Source organism: Hyla sarda, chromosome 1, assembly GCF_029499605.1.
Source record: "Hyla sarda isolate aHylSar1 chromosome 1, aHylSar1.hap1, whole genome shotgun sequence".
Taxonomy (NCBI): Eukaryota; Metazoa; Chordata; class Amphibia; order Anura; family Hylidae; genus Hyla; species Hyla sarda.
This window is the reverse complement of record NC_079189.1, coordinates 454,189,189-454,208,029: the sequence shown is the minus strand read 5'-3', so window position 1 is coordinate 454,208,029 and position 18,841 is coordinate 454,189,189. Positions and strand designations below refer to the sequence as shown.

Here is an 18,841-nt window from a genome sequence, read left to right as displayed (position 1 = left end):
GGGAGACAAGGGGTGGACAAGGATGACAAGAGGGGTGACAGAGGGGTGAATGGGGTGGACATGGGTAACAGGGGTAGACTGGGGGATAGACAGGGGGTGGACAGGGGAGGTGAACATGGGTGACAAGGATGGACAGGGGGGTGGTCAAGGATGACAAAGGGGTAAAAGAGGGGTGACAGAGAGGTGAATAGGGGGGAGGACATGGGTGACAGGGAGTAGACTGGGGGGTGGACAGAGAGGGTGAACATGGCTGACAGGGATGGACAGGGGAGATGAACATGGGTGACAGGGATGGACAGGGTGGTGGACAAGGCGGACATGGATGACAGGAGGGTGTACATGGGTGACAGGGGGAGGTTGGACAGGGTTGAGAAGGGGTAACAGGGGGGGGGAAGGGTACATTACCTTAAGCAAGCCGTCACGGGAATCTGGCACAGCTTCCACGGCATCTTCCCCTCTTCGGTGTAGCAGGGCACCATTTTCGGCTCACAGTGCCGATTCCCTTTCCCTGCGGTGTCGTGAGTCACAGGATCACAGGCCGGACAGGAAATTAAAAAAATTAAAAAATCCCGCAGCACCCCGGGCAGTGCCGAAGGGGTCAGTCCCAGCGGTCAGACCCCCCCCCCCACACACACACACAATCAGACATCTTATCCTCTATCCTGTGGATAGGGAATAAGATGTCTAGTACCTGAGCTCCCCTTTAAGCTCACTTATGACCAGATCAAATGTCAACTTTGACCAGGTCATGAATTGAGCTTTGAAGCTCTTCCAGAAGAGGAAAAAAGGCTTATAAGAAGCCTGCCAGAGAATTACATCTCTGACTTTACTGACAACAGAAGCTGAAGAACACAAACTAAACATTTTTTTTTTAAAGACCCATCAAGAAAGTTGTTTTTGTACCATAAATACAAAGCAAAAATAAAATAAAAAATGCCCATAAAGCTGTGTGTCCTGTGTCTGTAATATGGCAGTATTTTAATATTCTTATTATGACCATGTGAGCAGGACCTTGCACAGATCAAATGAAAATTTTTTATCAGCAGACTATAGTTTCTAAATTCTTTACTATTATCTATTGTTCACATTTAAGGACTATGAACTGGTGCAAATAAATAACCAGTATGCAAATGCATCCGTAACAATTTATTCATGAGAGAACTCATGGAGCAGTGATCAGCACCAATCTCATTAGGGAAAAGTTGTGTACATTTTGTCCATGACTCCGTTTCTCAGAAGAGTGGACTTGATGGCTGGTTTAACCACTAGCAGGAAGGCAATGATTCTGAAAGTGACTTTCATTTGCAGGCAGTTTTATGGTCTGACCGGTTCCTTATTCCTTCTCAGAACTGTATATCTTGGAGTAAACTTTTATGTCCCAACTACAGTATCTCTCTCACTGTAGGCTAGTCAGACAGAAATAAAGTAGGATGTGATATTGTTGCCAAAGGAAAATAGTAACCATGCCCTTAAATGGGCACTGTCATAAACTTTTTTTTTGATATGTTGTAGTACTACAACATATCTCTAATATATTTAAATTTTTAATTTTTTTAATTAAAATGTTTTAATTTAAGTTTGAAAACCGGCCACTAGGGGTCTCCCTCCTAGTGGCCGGCTGCAGGCTGGCGTGACGTCACACCTGAATTCGGACCGATGCCGGCCGGGCATCGGTCCTTATTCATTCAGCCTGTGCTCGCTCCCTGCCTGTCAATCAGACAGGCGGGAGCGAGCGCATTGGCTTCATGGGCTCACACGGCCACTCCTCCCGCACATGTTGCTGCCGCCGCTGCCTCTGGATGCCTCTGCTGGACTCTGCAGTATGTATCTATCTTTAGGGGCATCCGGGGTTCAAGGTTTTTACATGGGGGTTCAGGGAGAGCGGGGTTCGGGATTTCAACAAGGGGGCGAAGGTGGGGGTGAACGGAACGGGGTAGCGCCCCATGGCCCTAACTTATTGTTTTATTGTTTTCAACACAGGGTGCCTCCAGCTGTTTCACCACTACAACTCCGAGCATGCCCTGACAGCCAATAGCTGTCAGGGCAAGCTGGGAGTTGGAGTGGTGAAACAGCTAGAGGCACCCTGTGTAGATGAACTAAGCGCAGAAGTGTGCCACCCCAGAAGGCATCAGTGATGTTGTGCCTGCTGGGGAAGTCTGCCTGGTAGTGAGCACACTACCAGGCAGGCAAAAAGGCATTTTTAATATGGTGAAAAAAAATTTAAAGCTGGGAGGGGGTTAGGGATAGAAGGGCAATAGGCAGGGACAGTAAAAAAAATAAAATAAGGATGGTGGGAGCTACCCTTTAATGACAAAACCTGGTTCCATTTTTGTGGCTGTATGAGACTTATTTTTGTGCAGGAGAAATTGTATTTAAGTGAACGGGAGCTGAGCTGCAATAACCAGATCAGACCACTATGCAGTAAACAGAGCCAACTACTATTGGCCTTGTCCGCAATATAAGAGGGATTATATCTGTTCAATATAAGAGGGATTTACTAAGACCAGGGTTTCATATGCCAATGTTATGTAAAACCCCGCCTGTGACAACTGCGCTGGATTTATTGAGAGGGGAACACCTCTCAATAACACCAGCACATCTCTGGCTACCCATCGGGTAGTGATAGAAATCTCGGCTAGCTACAAGTTGGCATGTATTTCCATGATAATTTACTATTATCTACTGGTGGAAAATTATTGTAAATGTGTCCGGATGGAACCAAAAAGTAGCACATTTTTGCACAAAATCACATAAATTCCCCTTTAAGGAATTTCCATTTTTATTTTATACTTCTGTATGCTTAATATATTTTTTTCTGTGCCACTATGACAAAGGCTGCAGTTAGGACAGATTTATTGTATAGACAGCCCTGGGGTCCTTTATAGGTCCACTGGCCTGACTGCACAGGGATTTCCCAGTTGTCTTACTGGGAAACTCACTGATTCCTTCTAAGGCCTTGTTTATACCACGATTTGTGCCCGTGGCACAGATACATTAGGAAACTGTCAAAATGACCTGCCAACATATGGACTCCACTCATTTCAGTGGCCTGAATGTAGTCAGCTGGTGACTATGTTCGGATCATTTCCCGAGCATATACAAGTTTTAGCTTGGACTGTACAAAATTTTTCAGAGAAAGCTCGGATTTGTTGGGAAAATTACCTAAACAAAGTCACTAGTTGACTATACTCAGGACACTAAAATGAATGGGCCCCATACCTGTCCAAGCACAGATATGTCGGCATGTCATTTTGACAGTTTCCCGATGTATCTGTCTTGGAGGCAAAAATTGTGGCATGAACCAAGCTGAAGGGAACAGCCTCCTTTGACTATGCCATGTTCACTCTTAACTACAGCAATCGAGGGACTGACCGCTTCGATTGGAGAAGCAAGAGCTAGACTATCATTAGACAGTTGAACACTCTAGGAAGACACATGACACTGATGCAACACTTATTGTATGGCAGCCTAAAACAACACTGCAGGAAAAGGCAGTTTAAAGTATGGAAAATTACAAAGTGCTGAAAAAGACAGAACATGATCTTAAATTAAAAAGAGTGTACATCCAAGGGTTCTCTACAGAGTATACTAGTGTCATCAGGAATGTGCTCCTATTTTAGTTTTCTGCAGTTGCATTGTTTCTGTGTTCCTGACCTAACCTGTTCCTGCCTCCTGTACTTCACTGCCCTCATGTGTATGACCTGGACTGTCGACCCCACCTCTCTCTTCTGAGCTAGCTAACACAACCTGGCTACTTCTGAGCTACTGAGCTTTGCTATTAACACTAACTCAGCCCTGCTACATTGGACTCAGCTCCCAAGTTTGGCCCAAAGACAAACCGGTAATTGGCACAGTGGATCCACACCAATTGGGGAGTTACAACCTTTACTACAGTTCATCCTATTGTCAACAAGATTGGGGTCTAATCCTAAAATTGCTATGGAGTACTATGAATTGAAGTAACCCCTCTTCAGTTCCCCCCCAAAAATTCTAATTATATCCATAACAAATTCACAACACACATATTTTGCTAAAATGCTTTGACATAAGTATAAGAGATGCAATGTAGAAAGTGTAATGTTCTTCACATAAAAGTTTTATCGCGTCTTCATTTTAAGAGTGGTGTTCCTTTGTGATATAAAGTGCAATTTTAAACTGCTTAAACTGGGCTTAAATACTTTAGACATTTCAAATATTTGGTCAATGAGGGGAATAATGGCTGCAGGCTATAAACTAAATATAAGGATTTACTTCTGCTATAGTTTCCAAATGATAATGGGTAAAGTTATATTCCACAATAAAACTGTATGTCTGTCGAAGATTCACAATCTGTCCCTGGCAAATTGCAAATGGTATAATGTAGGAAGTGTCAGATGATGGAGATCTGAAGTAATGTTATGTTATTGAAAGAAAATACGGGCTCTTCTGGTTTGTGCCATTAAGATTTGACCTTTTTTGTCATTTTAAACATGATGACAAAAATTACTGGCTAAATTTTGTAGTGGAAGCCAAGCACTTAACATGAAATATATGCCATTCCTGAATAAGGGACCTATTAAACCGGACACTGCACGCAACCAGTACTTACTTGCTGGGTTTGAATGCATTACAGCAAGCAATATAAGTGCTTGGCCTATGCCATATCAAAGCAGAAATTCTCTTCAGGCATTTAAGTGGCATATTATTGCTCATTTACTAGAAGAAATTGGTTTGTATTGTCCAGCTAACATCTGGTAATGTGTACACCACAGACTGAGGGATACTGTATATCATTACATTTCTGCCTAACATCAGAAATTGAAGAAGTGGCTCTGACATATCTTTTACATTAATAACTAATGTTAGTTAACATTAAAGTGTCCATATGTTTGATTATATCTCTTTCTTGTTTCCCGAGATATGTGTCAGCTGAACCCCCTGATTCCGGCAGCACTGGCTGACCATCTAGTGTACATGGGGGCCTCCTGACCGACAGATGATGTCAGCATAGAAAGTACAGCATGTCATATTTAAACAGCCCAAATATTTTGGTAAAGTCTGGCAATGGCTCTCTCTTCCATTTCCTTGTTCAGCATACATGAATAATTGTTTAAGCATGTGTATGATGAGATCAGGAGAGAGAGAGAGAGAGCTGTTGGCTGAATGATCTTATGTGTTTGGTCAGCTTAAAGGAGTATTCCAAAAATATATATTTTTTACAGTTGACACTAAGTACTTTAAGCTTAAAGTAGAACCATACTTACCTGCCCTGATCCCCCGCAGCTGCAGTTCGAATGATTCCCAGTCATTTGATGTGTTTCTGCATGCCCACTCAGTCAGTCACTGGTCATAGTACTGACCCACCTAGGCCAGTGACTGGCAGAGTAAGCTTTTCTTGCAGAGATGAAATGTCACAAGAAGTACCCATAATGTGGTGGTGCACCATCTTGTCAGGTGTCAGGTCCGAGCATTCCTAGATGAACAGTTTCCTGGAAAGGGGATTGGTCGTCGTGGGCCAGGTGAATGGCCCCCAAAGTCTCCCGATCTGACCCCCTTAGACTTTTATCTTTGGGGTCATCTGAAGGCAATTGTCTATGCTGTGAAGATACGAGATGTGCAGCACCTGAAACTACGGATACTGGAAGCCTGTGCTAGCATTTCTCCTGCGGTGTTGATATCAGTGTGTGAAGAGTGGGAGAAGAGGGTTGCATTGACAATCCAACACAATGGGCAGCACATTGAACACATTTTATAAGTGGTCAGAAACTTGTAAATAACTCATGAAAGAATAAAGTTACATTAAAACCAAGCACATCATTGTTTTTCTTGTGAAATTCCCAATAAGTTTGATGTGTCAGATGACTCTCTTCCTATTGAAAAAACAAAGGTTGGATTCAAAATGGCCGACTCCAAAATGGCCACCATGGTCACCACCCATCTTGAAAAGTTTCCCCCCTCACATATACTAATGTGCCACAAACAGGAAGTTACTATCACCAAGCATTCCCATTTTATAAAGGTGTATCCATATAAATGGCCCACCCTGTAGAAAAAAAAACTATACTTACCTCCCCACTGCCTTTAATATCACTGCACCTGGTCTCCGCCATGTGCCACTTTCTGGTGCTGGGTATCAATTCGACATTTTGCTACTCAGCTTATCATTGGCTGAGGTGGGTCACCACTGCGGCCAGGGATTGGCTGAGCGGCAATGTGACATATTGATACCCAGCACCAGGAGGTGCTGTGCGGCAGGGGCTGGGTGCAGTGCAGTGCCATTACATCAAATTGTGGGGAAAAAAGTAGACTAAAAGATCAAGGGTAATCAAATAATGCCAAGTAATAATATGTAAACGTACAAAGACAATGTATAATGTCACAAAGATGTAGGAGAAATATTACAAATATTTTACAAAAATAGGTAAGATTCCAAAAAGCCATTGCAAAAGGGTCCAAGACAAAATGACACAATGCAGGCTCAATAAATAGCTACTAAGTGAGATTTAAATTGTTAGAATAAAAATGCATTGGTTCCTGCAGAGGCAATCTGTTTCTATTGCTATTTGGGCTTGCTGATAACATTACACTATTTCACTTTTTATTATATTTAGATGTATACTAAACTGCAATATAGTGTAAATGAATGTGGGGTTTAGGAGTGGGGACCAGTGCATGTGCTTCAGCTCATAGCCATGCAACTTGGCTGATGGGTGATAGCGTGATATGGCTGGAGGGGCAGGAAAGGGGAGGAGATACATTTAAAAGAATGAATGAATAGAAGCTGCAAACCCAACACAATGCATTGCCAAACCCCTTTGTTTTGCTGCCCCTCAACAATTCCTAGCAAAGTCAGTGGGGGCAGCAGTAAGCACTGTGTCATATGGAAATACAAGACTTCTGACAAGGAAAGCTAAGATATTTAAAGGAAAGGTAAATGGAACATCTATATAACTTCTGGAACCTGTTGATTAGCATTTGTTTCCTCTGAAATCCCCCTTTAAAGGAGAACTGTAGTGCAATATAACTTGTCCCCTATCTGAAGGGTAGATGAAAAGTTATAGATCGTGGGGTTCTGACCGCTGGGACCCCCTGCGATCTCCTGTATAAGGCTGTGGCAGTATGCTGGAAGGGGGCGTGTCTGTATCCCATAGAGATATATGGAGGGGTGTGTCTGCAGCGGCCTTCTGTTGGGGACGACACAGCGCTTCCTGTAGACTGCCGTAGCCCCGTACAGGAGATCACAGGGGGCCCCATTGGTTGGAACCCCCACGATCTATAACTTATCCCCTATCCTTCAGATAGGGGATAAGTTATATTGCACTACAGTTCTCCTTTAAGTGCCCAGAGATCACTGCAATAAGCACTTCCTTTGCTACTCCACTTAGTTCTAAGGGACAGGGGAATGGTTTATTGTAGAGCTGTAGGTACTTTACATGAAGGGTCCACCTTTTGAGCACCTGTAACTGTGGCACTAGGGACTTTATAACAGTCTTAATGGTCATGCAACCTGTATCACTAGAAGGCATGTTTGTACTGTTCTCCCAGTCTTTTATATAGCATTGTATGCAGTTTTGAGGGATCAAACTTTTGACAGGTTCCCTTTAAAGGGGTACTCCGATGGGGGAAAAAAAAAAAGGTTTTCAAATGCACTGGCGCCAGAAAGTTAAACAGATTTGTAAATCGTAAGCTGTATGTTTTAGAAAAAGTTGTGTAGTTCTTTCCAGACTGAGCACAGTGCTCCTGCAGACACCTCTGTCCATGTCAGGAACTGTGCAGAGTAGGAGAGGTTTGCTATGCAGATTTTCTTGTTCTCTGGACAGTTCCTGATACAAAAAGAGGTGTCAGCAGAGACCACTGTGTCAGACTGGAAAGAACTACACAACTTTCTCTGTAATATACAGCAGCTGATAAGTATACCTCAGCTATGAAAGACATAATGAGCAAAAAAAATCCATAAAATCACATTGTCTGATTATATATTAAATTTATTTGCAAATTATGGTGGAAAATAAGTATTTGGTCACCTAAAAACAAGCAAGATGTTATGCCGAGCGCTCTGGGTCCCTGCTCCTCCCCGGAGCGCTCGCGGCGTTCCTCTTTCTGCAGCGCCCCGGTCAGACCCGCTGACCGGGAGCGCTGCACTGACACTGCCGGCGGGGATGCGATTCGCATAGCGGGACGCGCCTGCTCGCAAATCGCATCCCAAGTCACTCACCTGTCCCGGTCCCCGGCTGTCACGTCCTGGCGCGCGCGGCTCCGCTCCTTAGGGCGCGCGCGTGCCAGCTCTCTAAGATTTTAAAAGTCCAGTGCACCAATGATTGGTGCCTGGCCCAATCAGTCTAATTAGCCTCCACCTGCTCCCTGCTCATATAACCTCATTTCCCCTTCACTTCCTGGCCGGATCTTGTTGCCTTGTGCCAGAGAAAGCATTTATAGTGTTTGCCTTACCAGTGTTCCTGACCTCTTGCTATCGCCATTGACTACGAACCTTGCCGCCTGCCCCGACCTTCTGCTACGTCTGACCTTGCCTCTGTCTAGTCCTTCTGTCCCACGCCTTCTCAGCAGTCAGCGAGGTTGAGCCGCTGCCGGTGGATACGACCTGGTTGCTACCGCCGCGGCAAGACCATCCCGCTTTGCGGCGGGCTCTGGTGAATACCAGTAGCAACCTAGAACCGGTCCACCGACACGGTCCACGCCAATCCCTCGCTGACACAGAGGATCCACATCCAGCCTGCCGAATCCTAACAGTAGATCCGGCCATGGATCCCGCTGAGGTCCCACTGCCAGCTGTCGCTGACCTTACCACAGTGGTCGCCCAGCAGTCCCAACAGATAGAGCAACTTGGACAACAGTTCGCCCAACAAGGACAGCAGCTGTCACAGTTGATTGCCATGCTACAGCAACTTCTGCCACAGCTACAGCAGCAACCATCTCCTCCGCCAGCTCCTGCACCTCCTCCGCAGCGTGTGCTCCTTCTGCCAACTCTTCCTTCTCAGCTATGGCCTTCTTGGACTCTGGTTCTGCGGGAAATTTCATTTTGGCCTCTTTTGTTAATAAGTTCAACAACCCTGTGACCCGTCTCGTCAAGCCGCTCTACATTTCCTCGGTCAACGGAGTAAAGTTGGACTGCACTGTGCGTTACCGCACAGAACCCCTGCTCATGAGCATTGGACGGCATCACGAAAAAATTAAATTTTTTGTTTTGCCCAACTGTACATCTGAAGTCCTCCTCGGTCTGCCATGGCTCCAACGCCACTCTCCTACCCTTGACTGGACCACCAGGGAGATCAAGAGCTGGGGTGCTTCTTGCCACAAAAAATGCCTCACGTCTGCTCCCAGTCCCATCAGTCAAACCTCAGTGTCTCCTCCTCATAGCCCCCGTCCTGGTAACACTCTTCCCCGTGCCAAGCTTCACCCTCTGCCCCCCCTCCCCATTCCCACTCCTTCTGAACGGCCTGCCGTTGATGTGTATACCCAGGACTTCTCTGTCCTCCAGAAGGAGACTCTACAATCGCTCCCAAAGTCCTCGTCCCTGGTGGAGCGACAACCAGACAAAAAGAAGGGGAGACCTAAGGGGGGGGGGGGTACTGTTACGCCGAGCGCGCCGGGTCCCTGCTCCTCCCCGGAGCGCTCGTGGCGTTCCTCTCTCTGCAGCGCCCTGGCCAGACCCGCTGACCGGGAGCGCTGCACTGACACTGCCGGCGGGGATGCGATTCGCATAGCGGGACGCGCCCGCTCGCGAATCGCATCCCAAGTCACTCGCCTGTCCCGGTCCCCGGCTGTCACGTCCTGGCGCGCGCGGCTCCGCTCCTTAGGGCGCGCGCGCCAGCTCTCTAAGATTTTAAAAGTCCAGTGCACCAATGATTGGTGCCTGGCCCAATCAGTCTAATTAGCCTCCACCTGCTCCCTGCTCATATAACCTCATTTCCCCTTCACTTCCTGGCCGGATCTTGTTGCCTTGTGCCAGAGAAAGCGTTGATAGTGTTTGCCTTACCAGTGTTCCTGACCTCTTGCTATCGCCATTGACTACGAACCTTGCCGCCTGCCCCGACCTTCTGCTACGTCTGACCTTGCCTCTGTCTAGTCCTTCTGTCCCACGCCTTCTCAGCAGTCAGCGAGGTTGAGCCATTGCCGGTGGATACGACCTGGTTGCTACCGCCGCAGCAAGACCATCCCGCTTTGCGGCGGGCTCTGGTGAATACCAGTAGCAATCTAGAACAGGTCCACCGACACGGTCCACGTGAATCCCTCGCTGACACAGAGGATCCACATCCAGCCTGCCGAATCCTAACACAAGATTTCTGGCTTTCACAGACCTGAAACTTCTTTGAGAGTCTCCTCTGTCCTCCACTCATTAATGGCATCTGTTTGAACTTATCTGTATTAAGGACACCTGTCCACAACCTCAAAAAGTCACACTCCAAACTCCATTATGGCCAAGATTAAAGAGCTGTCGAATTACACCAGAAACAAAATTGTAGACCTGCACCAGGCTAGGAAGAATGAATCTGCAATAGGCAATCAACTTGGTGTGAAGAAATCAACTGTGGGAACAATTATTAGAAAATGGAAGACATACAAGACCACTGAGAATTTCCACGCAGGATCTCACCCAGTGGTGTCAAAATGATCACAAGGACGGTAAGCAAAAATCCTAGAACCACACGGAGGGACCTAGTGAAATGACCTGCTGAGAGCAAAGTAACAAAGGCTACCATCAGTAACACACTTCAACTCCAGGGACTCAAATCATACAGTGTTAGGTGTGTCCCCCTGCTTATGCCAGTACATGTCCGGGCCCATCTGAAGTTTGCTAGAGAGCATTTGGATGATCTGAAAGAGTATTGGGAAAATGTCATATGGTCAGATGAAACCAAAGTAGAAGTTTTTGGTAAAAACTCAACTCCTCATGTTTGGTATTTAAAGAACAGCATACCTACTGTGAAGAAAGGGGGTGGAAACATCATGCTTTGGGGCTGTTTTTCTGCCAAGGGATCAGGACGACTGACCCATGTAAAGTACAGAATGAATGGGGCCAGGTATCGTGAGATTTTGAGAGAAAACCTCCTTCCATCAGCAAGGGCATTGAAGATGAAATGAGTCTGGGTCTTTCAGCATGACAATGATCCCAAATACACCGCCCAAAGGAGTGGCTTCGTAAGAAGCATTTCAAGGTCCTGGAGTGGCCTAGCCAGTCTCCAGATCTCAACCCCATAGATAACCTTTGGAGGGAATTTAAAGTCTGTGTTGTCCAGCAACAGCCCCAAAACATCTCTGCTCTAGAGGAGGTCTGCATGGAGGAAAGGGCCAAAATACCAGCAAAAGTGTGTGAAAACCTTGTGAAGACAAGAAAATGTTTGACCTCTGTCATTGCCAACAAAGGGTAAAAAACAAAGTATTGAGATGAACTTTTGTTATTGACCAAATACTTATTTTCCATCATAATTTGCAAATAAATTCACATTAAACAATGTGATTTTATGGATTTTTTTTCTCATTATATCTCTCATAGTTGAGGTATACCTAGACAGGCCTCTCTCATCTTTTTTAAGTGGGAGAACTTGCACAATTGGTGCCTGACTAAATACTTTTTTGCCCCACTGTATAGAAGTAATTTACAAATCTGTTTAACTTTCAGGCAAGTTGATTTGAAAACAATTGTTTTCTACCGGAGAACCCCTAAAAGTTATAAGGATGTTGAGTCTTGTCTAACAAGATGGATACATTTCTGTTTATCCAACCATTGTAATTGTTAGGCAACGTTGCTGCCCCATTTAATTATTCAGAGGTCCATTGCCTTCCAGCAGTATAAGAAATTATTGTGGCACAACTAATTTTAGAGGGGTAAAAATGTGGGGGCAGGAAAGTTTGGGTCCTTTAAAACAGCACCTTGAAATATTCAGCCAATACGTAAACTAGAAACAAATGTAACCACTTTGTAATTAGTTTTATTAGTAAAAGAAAATGCTGGAAAAGTTTTATTGTAGAGACAGAAAATAAGTAGAAAACCTCCTCTGCGCTGTGATCAGGTAATTGCTAACACTGCTTACACAGGAAGGGATTTCATTATTCCCAATTTACTGCAATCACTGGTGTGCAGTTTAGAAACCGGAAAGATATTAAGCAAAAGCTTAGCACAACAAAATGTGCCTTTTTACCTGGAATTGAGGAGTACAGTTGATCTTTACAAAACTTTCATACTGACTTGAATTCAGCCAATACAGAGAAAAATATAAATCCCACATTTAAAGGATTCACAGGTAATACAGTCATGAAAGATTTCACATTTATGTACACATTTGTTTAACTAGAATGTGGAGGAACACACCTGTTAAAAAGGTACTTTTTTTGCCAAAATGTACAACATATAAAAAGTTTTAAAATCTGGCAGTGCCCATTTAAATGTTTCAACAAACATAAATCAATAGGACAAGCACGTATAAAATATTTTGTAACATAACTTATAAGAGAAAAATGCCCCCACCCACTCCTATGTTTATCATTCAGATATAATGCTGCTCATAGAAGTCTATAGAGTCGGCAGGAAGCTGCAAAGCAAGACAGAAATGCTGTTGACAGCTCTTGTAAGCATCGTCTTACCCTGCTACTTGATTCACAACTTACACTGCTCAGTACTGCCTTATATTACCCTACATGCTGCTGCTTCTGAGGGTATTCTATGGAGATATAAAGGGAGTGCAGCTGCCTATAGCAATTAGATTGTTTCTTTCATTTTTCCGAAAGCATTTTTTCAGGAGGCTTTAAAATAAATAAATAAAGAAGCGATCTGATTGGTTGCTATGAGCAACTCCTAAGCTCTACCTCTACACTGGTTTGTAAAATCTGCCCCATAGGGAAACAGGATCTTCTGTGTGAGTAGTTTTAGGGAAGACATCATAGCAACTTCTCTAGCTCAGGTACACACATGACAGCGTATCCTGAAAAGCTTCATGAAACAACACACAACAAATCACTATCAGAGGAATAACTTGAAGCTGCAAAATCTGTAACAGGGGTCAAAGTCTACCAGGTGTCATTTATACCTCTGGTGTCTTCTAATAGGACAAAGGTACCTTGGGGTCACAGGGCCCCAATGCGATTGTTACCTCTGCACGCTCTATAGTTTCGCCCCAGATTCCTTCTCTCTAAAATAAAGGGGTGATTATATACAACATATCTATCACACACATAGCTACGCTATGTAGCTGTATAGTCTGGCCATGGTGTGAATAGGCTGCAGTTAAACAGTATATTATCTGCCATTGTAATCATATGATGCTGATACCATACTCCAGCTTTAGTGATCAGTATAAAAACCCCTGTGGAGATTTATCAATATTGGTGTGGTTGAACTGTTTATTATTATTATTTTTTTTATTATTATTATTAATACCCTTATTTTTGGTTGTCTGAAGGTGTACGGACACCTTCTTTATCATATGGTCGCAACGTTTGGTTAAATGGTGTTTCTATCAGCTTTTCTTTTGACCTAAATGCACAGTTTTGGTAGACTGTTTTTGCATCTTTTTTTTGTTTGTTTTTTGGGAGATTTTTAGTACCCTCCTCTGGTAAATCAGCAATTCTGGTCTTTGGTATTTTTTTTTATTTTTATTTTTTTTATATCTAAGCTGTTCACTGTGTGGTTTCATTAAAGGGGTTATCCAGGATTAAAGAGAGAACGATTTCTTTAAAAAAAAAAAAAAATTAAAAAAATGCTGTGCCACAGCTGTACTCCGGTAGTGTGTGGTATAGCAGCTGAATTCCATTGAAGTGAATAAAGACAAGCTGTAATATCACTACAAATCCTACAATAACTCAGCTGTTGCAGTAATGCTACCCATGAGAATGTAATCCTACAAAGAAAATGGTAGACTCCAAAAATTACTAAAATATAGATTCTTTATTAGTATTACACGAAGGAAAACACACACATTTAAAATTACATATAATAGCACAGAAACATGACAAAAGAAGAAAGTGCCAACGGGAAATGACCAGAACCACTGGTTGGAGAAAATACTGGGCTATAAGGTGCTAGTGCAGAGAATAATGGCTGGTATTTTACCAGAGGACAAAGGGAGAAGGACTGTCAGCAGGAATAAATAATATCAGCAGTAAACAGGGCTATATTAGCCAGAAGGTGCTCTAGTGCAAAGTTATTTTTGAGGTAGATAAATATCAGTACAGTACTTAACCCCTTAAGGACTCAGCGTTTTTCCATTTTTGCATTTTCATTTTTTCCTCATCATCTTCTAAAAATCATAACGCTTTCACCTAAAAATCCATATGATGGCTAATTTTTTGTGCGCCACCAATTCTACTTTGCAGTGACATTAGTCATTTTACCAAAAAATCCACGGCGAAACGGAAAAAATTCATCATTGTGCGACAAAATTGAAGAAAAAATGTCATTTTGTAACTTTTGGGGGCTTCCATATCTTTATTCTGTAGGGCCATACAGTTAAAATGATACCCTACTTATATAGGTTGGATATTGTCGTACTTCAGAAAAAAATCATAACTACATGCAGGAAAATGTATATGTTAAAAATTCTCATCTTCTGATCCCTCGTACGGGCCGGTATGAGGGCTCATTTTTTGCGCCGTGTACTGAAGTTTTTATCGGTATCGTTTTTGTATTGATCGGACTTTTTGATCGCTTTTTATAAATTTTTTCATGATTTTTTCATGAATGTTTTTACGCCATTGACCGTGATATTTAATTAACGATATATTTTTATCGTTCGGACATTTTCGTACGCAGCGATACTACATATTTTTATTTTTATTTACACAGTTTTTTTTTTTTTATAGGAAAAGGGGGTGATTCAAACTTTTAATAAGGAAGGGGTTAAATAACCTTTGTTAACTTTTTTTTCCCACTTTTTTTTGCAGTGTTATAGCTCCCATAGGGACCTATAACACTGCACACACTGATCTCCTATGCTGTTCCCTGCAAAGCCACAGGGGAAGATCCAGAGTCTAGTCTCGGGAGGGGCACTATTAGAGAATTTTGCATTGGCGGACAGCAAATAAGGTGTTGCTTAAGGAACTTACAATATTTTTAACTGTATATAGTATAATAATCAAATATACCAATTACCACAGAAAGGGAAAGCGCTAAAGAAGTTTTTACCATATAAAACTACAGTTCCCAGTATGACCTAAGTAGTGGTGAGGAGATGCTGGGAGTTGTTGTTTCACCCATCATTACTGCAAAACTTACAAGTGACTACAGCTCTGATGGGACAGTCAGGACACTATACAATGATATCAGCGACTACAGGTGACGTCTACTCTATAGTCTTTCCTTATCTAATTCAGATGTACATACCACCAGGTCCAGCTAAATGTTCTTGCTGCAGAACTTGACGCCCAGATGGCTCCTCACTATGTCAGTGCATTCTGATCCTCTATATAAAAACAATAATTATTATAAACCTTCCAAACACTGTATCCTTTGAATATAATACTGGCACACACTGTACCCTCTGAATATAATACTGCCACAAATTGTACCCACTGAATAATACTGCCACACACTGTACCCTCTGAATATAATACTGCCACACACTGTACCCCTGAATATAATACTGCCACACACTGTAACCTCTGAATATATTACTACCACACACTGTACGCTCTAAATATCCCCCTGAATACAATACCGTGATGTATTGTGGCTAATAAAACCGTACTACCCCAGAAATTCCTTATACTCTGTGCCCCTCATATATAGTAATAATGCCCCATCCTGTGCCCCCACATATAACTATGACATGTCCTGTTCTCCCTCATAATAATAATGCCCTCTGTCCTGTGCCCCTAGCATATAATGCCCCCCTGTGCTGTGCCCCTCACATATAATGCCCCTGCAATGTTCCCCTCACATATAATGCCCCACATCCTGCTATAAGTAAGGGGCACATGACAGGGGGCATTATAAGTTGAAGCACATTATATGTTAGCGGCCCAAGACAGGGGGCATTATAAGTGAGGGGCACATGACAGGGGGGTTCCTCACGTATAATGTCCCCCTGTCATGTGCCACTCACTTATAATGCCCCCTGTCTTGTGCCCCTTACTTATAATGCACCCTGTCCTGCACCCTCAGGGGGCATTTTAAGTAAGGGGCACAAGACAGGGTTGCATTATAAGTAAGGGGCACAAGACAGGGGGCATTATAAGTTTGTGGCACATGACGGGGGCATTAAATGAGTATGCTTTAAAGTGTCCTCTTCTCACCGCTATAACCCTTTTATTCTTCCGCATACTGGGCTATATGAGGGCTTATTTTTTGTGCTGTGATCTGAAGTTTTTGTCACGACCATTTTTATTTTGATGGCACCTTTTGATTGTTTTATTTTTTTTTAGTTTATGAAGTGACCAAAAATACGCACTTCTGGACATTGATATTTTTTCATGCTTTCGCCTTTCAGTGTGCAACTTAATTATTATATTTTATTAGTTCAGACATTTGTGCAAGTGGCTCTACCACATATGTTTAGGGTTTATGTATAGGGTTTTCCTTACATTATTTCATTTGAAAAATGGGAACAAAGGGTGATTCAAACTTTTATTAGGCAAGGGGTAAATCACATTTGAGAAAAGGGACATAATACTGCAGGACTATATACATCAGCTTCCCTGTGCTGTACCCACATACATATATATATGTACATGTTTCTATGCATAAAGATAGCTGCCAGGGCAGTGGGTACAGCACAGGGAAGCTGATGTATATAGCCCAACAGTATTATGTCCCTATATACGAATGTCTGTGCTGTGTGTCCTCTGAACTGGCTAACACATACTACATATATTATACACGTAATAAAGGCAAGGCAGGGCAGAGAACACAGCACAGACATTGGTATACAGTGACATACAGTGACAACACTGTGGGACTATATACATCAGCTGTGCTGTACCCACTGCCCTGGCTACTATATATATGTATATGTTTCCATGCATAAATATAGCTGCCAGGGCAGTGGGTACAGCACAGATAAGATGATGTATATAGTCCTGCAGTATTATGTCCCTATAATGCTGTGCTGTGTGTCCTCTGAACTTGCTAGCCCATACTACATATATTATATACGTAATATGGGCCAGGCAGGGCAGACAACACAGCACAGTCATTGGTATACAGTGACATAACACTGAGGGGCTATATACATTAATTGTAGCCTTGACTACTATATACATGCATATATTTATAGCAGCCAGGGCAGTGGGTACAGCCCAGCTGATGTATATAGCCCCACAGTGTTATGTCAGTGTTTCCCAACTAGGGTGCCTCCAGCTGTTGCAAAGCTACAACTCCTAGCATGCCGAGATAGCCTTTGGCTGTCTGGGCATGCTGGTAGTTGTAGTTTTGCAACAGCTGGAGGCACCCTGTTTGAGAAACACAACACTGTATATCAATGACTGGCCCATACTGCATATACTATATGTAGTAAAGGACAGAGGGCACAGCAGTCACTGGTATACAGGTAGTGACTGACATGCCCGGACACTGGGACCTAACTACAGACCTCCTCACCTCTGATGGCCGCCCTGCAGATCAGAGACTGTCAGACTGGACGGAGCTCCGCTGGTATGGAGTGAGGATACAGGCCGCAGAGGCTGTACAGCTGGCAGGCAGTGTCTCTCTCTCTGCGGTGAACAGCCGGGGGAGGGGTTGGATGAGCAGCGACTAAGTTGCAGCAGACATCAGCTCCCTCTCTTAAAGGGGCAGCAGGAGCTGGAGCAACGTGTGAAAGGTGAGGGGACAGTGGAGCCGGGGACAGCTCCCGCTCCTCAATAATAGGGGCAGCAATTGCCCCGTTGCCCCCCCCCTGGATCCGCCACTGCAAAGCCATAGCTTTGCAGGGATCAGTCAGATAGGGGCTCGATTGCTCAAGCCTGTAGCTAAGGCTTGGAGCAATCAATCCCCGATCGGACGCCGCGAAGAGAGGTAAGGAGACCTCTGCCTGCGTCCCAGCTGATCGGAACATCGCGATTTTATCACGATGTCCCGATCAGCCCGACTGAGCTGCTGGGAACCGTTTACTTTCATTTTCAGATGCAGCGGTCAACTTTGATCGCCGCATCTGATGGCACAACGATCGGTGCTGCATGCTGTTAGCCCAGGGTCCCAGCTATGAATAGCAGCCGGGACCGACCCGGTGTGATGCGGGGTCACGGCGTGACCCCGTTTTTCACACCGGGACTGGGCTTAGGGCGTACAGGTGCGCCCTAAGTCCTTAAGAGGTTAAATTATATTGCACTAGAGGTATATAGCCCCACAATCTGTAAATACAAACACACTCTAATCACTATTGTACGATCATAATAGTAAACACAATCCATTGCACTTCCCCTCAGCCCGGGTCAATTCTGAACTAAACAAAAAAAAAATATACCTGAAGGGTATTGATAAAGTGGCCATGCAATGGATTGGACTGCATATGTCTCCCCCAAAAACAGAAGCAATAACTATGCATGGTTGCTAAAATGGACAGAGATGTCCGCAGAGAGCACTGTGCTCGTGATGTCATCAGAGTTCTAAAAAGAAAGGAATTTCCTCTGTGGCATTCAGCAGCTAATAAGTACTGGAAGGATTAAGATTTTTTAATAGAAGTAATTTACAAATATGGAGCAAAGTAGAAAAATAGTCAGCTCACCCGGCCACCGCACGGCAATACAATCCTCCAAGGATATGAAGAAAGCAAATAGATGCCAGTGATTAAGAAACTTCACCTTTATTGGAACCATGTAAAATCATCGACATGGAGAGACTTCAATAAGACAAACATTTAAAATTCCAGGAATCAACGCCAAGCATGACGCGTTTCAGGTCATGTGACCTTTCATC

The 18,841-nt window shown here is 43.7% G+C and overlaps 1 long non-coding RNA gene across 1 annotated transcript in view; it reads right to left on the bottom strand.

Annotated features, from left to right (window-relative positions):
- The window catches only part of LOC130309710 (uncharacterized), a 40,816-nt gene extending 23,198 nt beyond the window's left edge, over nucleotides 1–17,618 (bottom strand). Inside the window, exons 1-2 of the long non-coding RNA XR_008858355.1 lie at nucleotides 17,528–17,618; nucleotides 15,314–15,392 (exon numbers count right to left, since the gene is read on the bottom strand). This is a non-coding gene — a long non-coding RNA (uncharacterized LOC130309710). The remainder of the gene's footprint in view (nucleotides 1–15,313; nucleotides 15,393–17,527) is intronic.
- Between the last annotated feature and the right edge of the window lie 1,223 nt (nucleotides 17,619–18,841).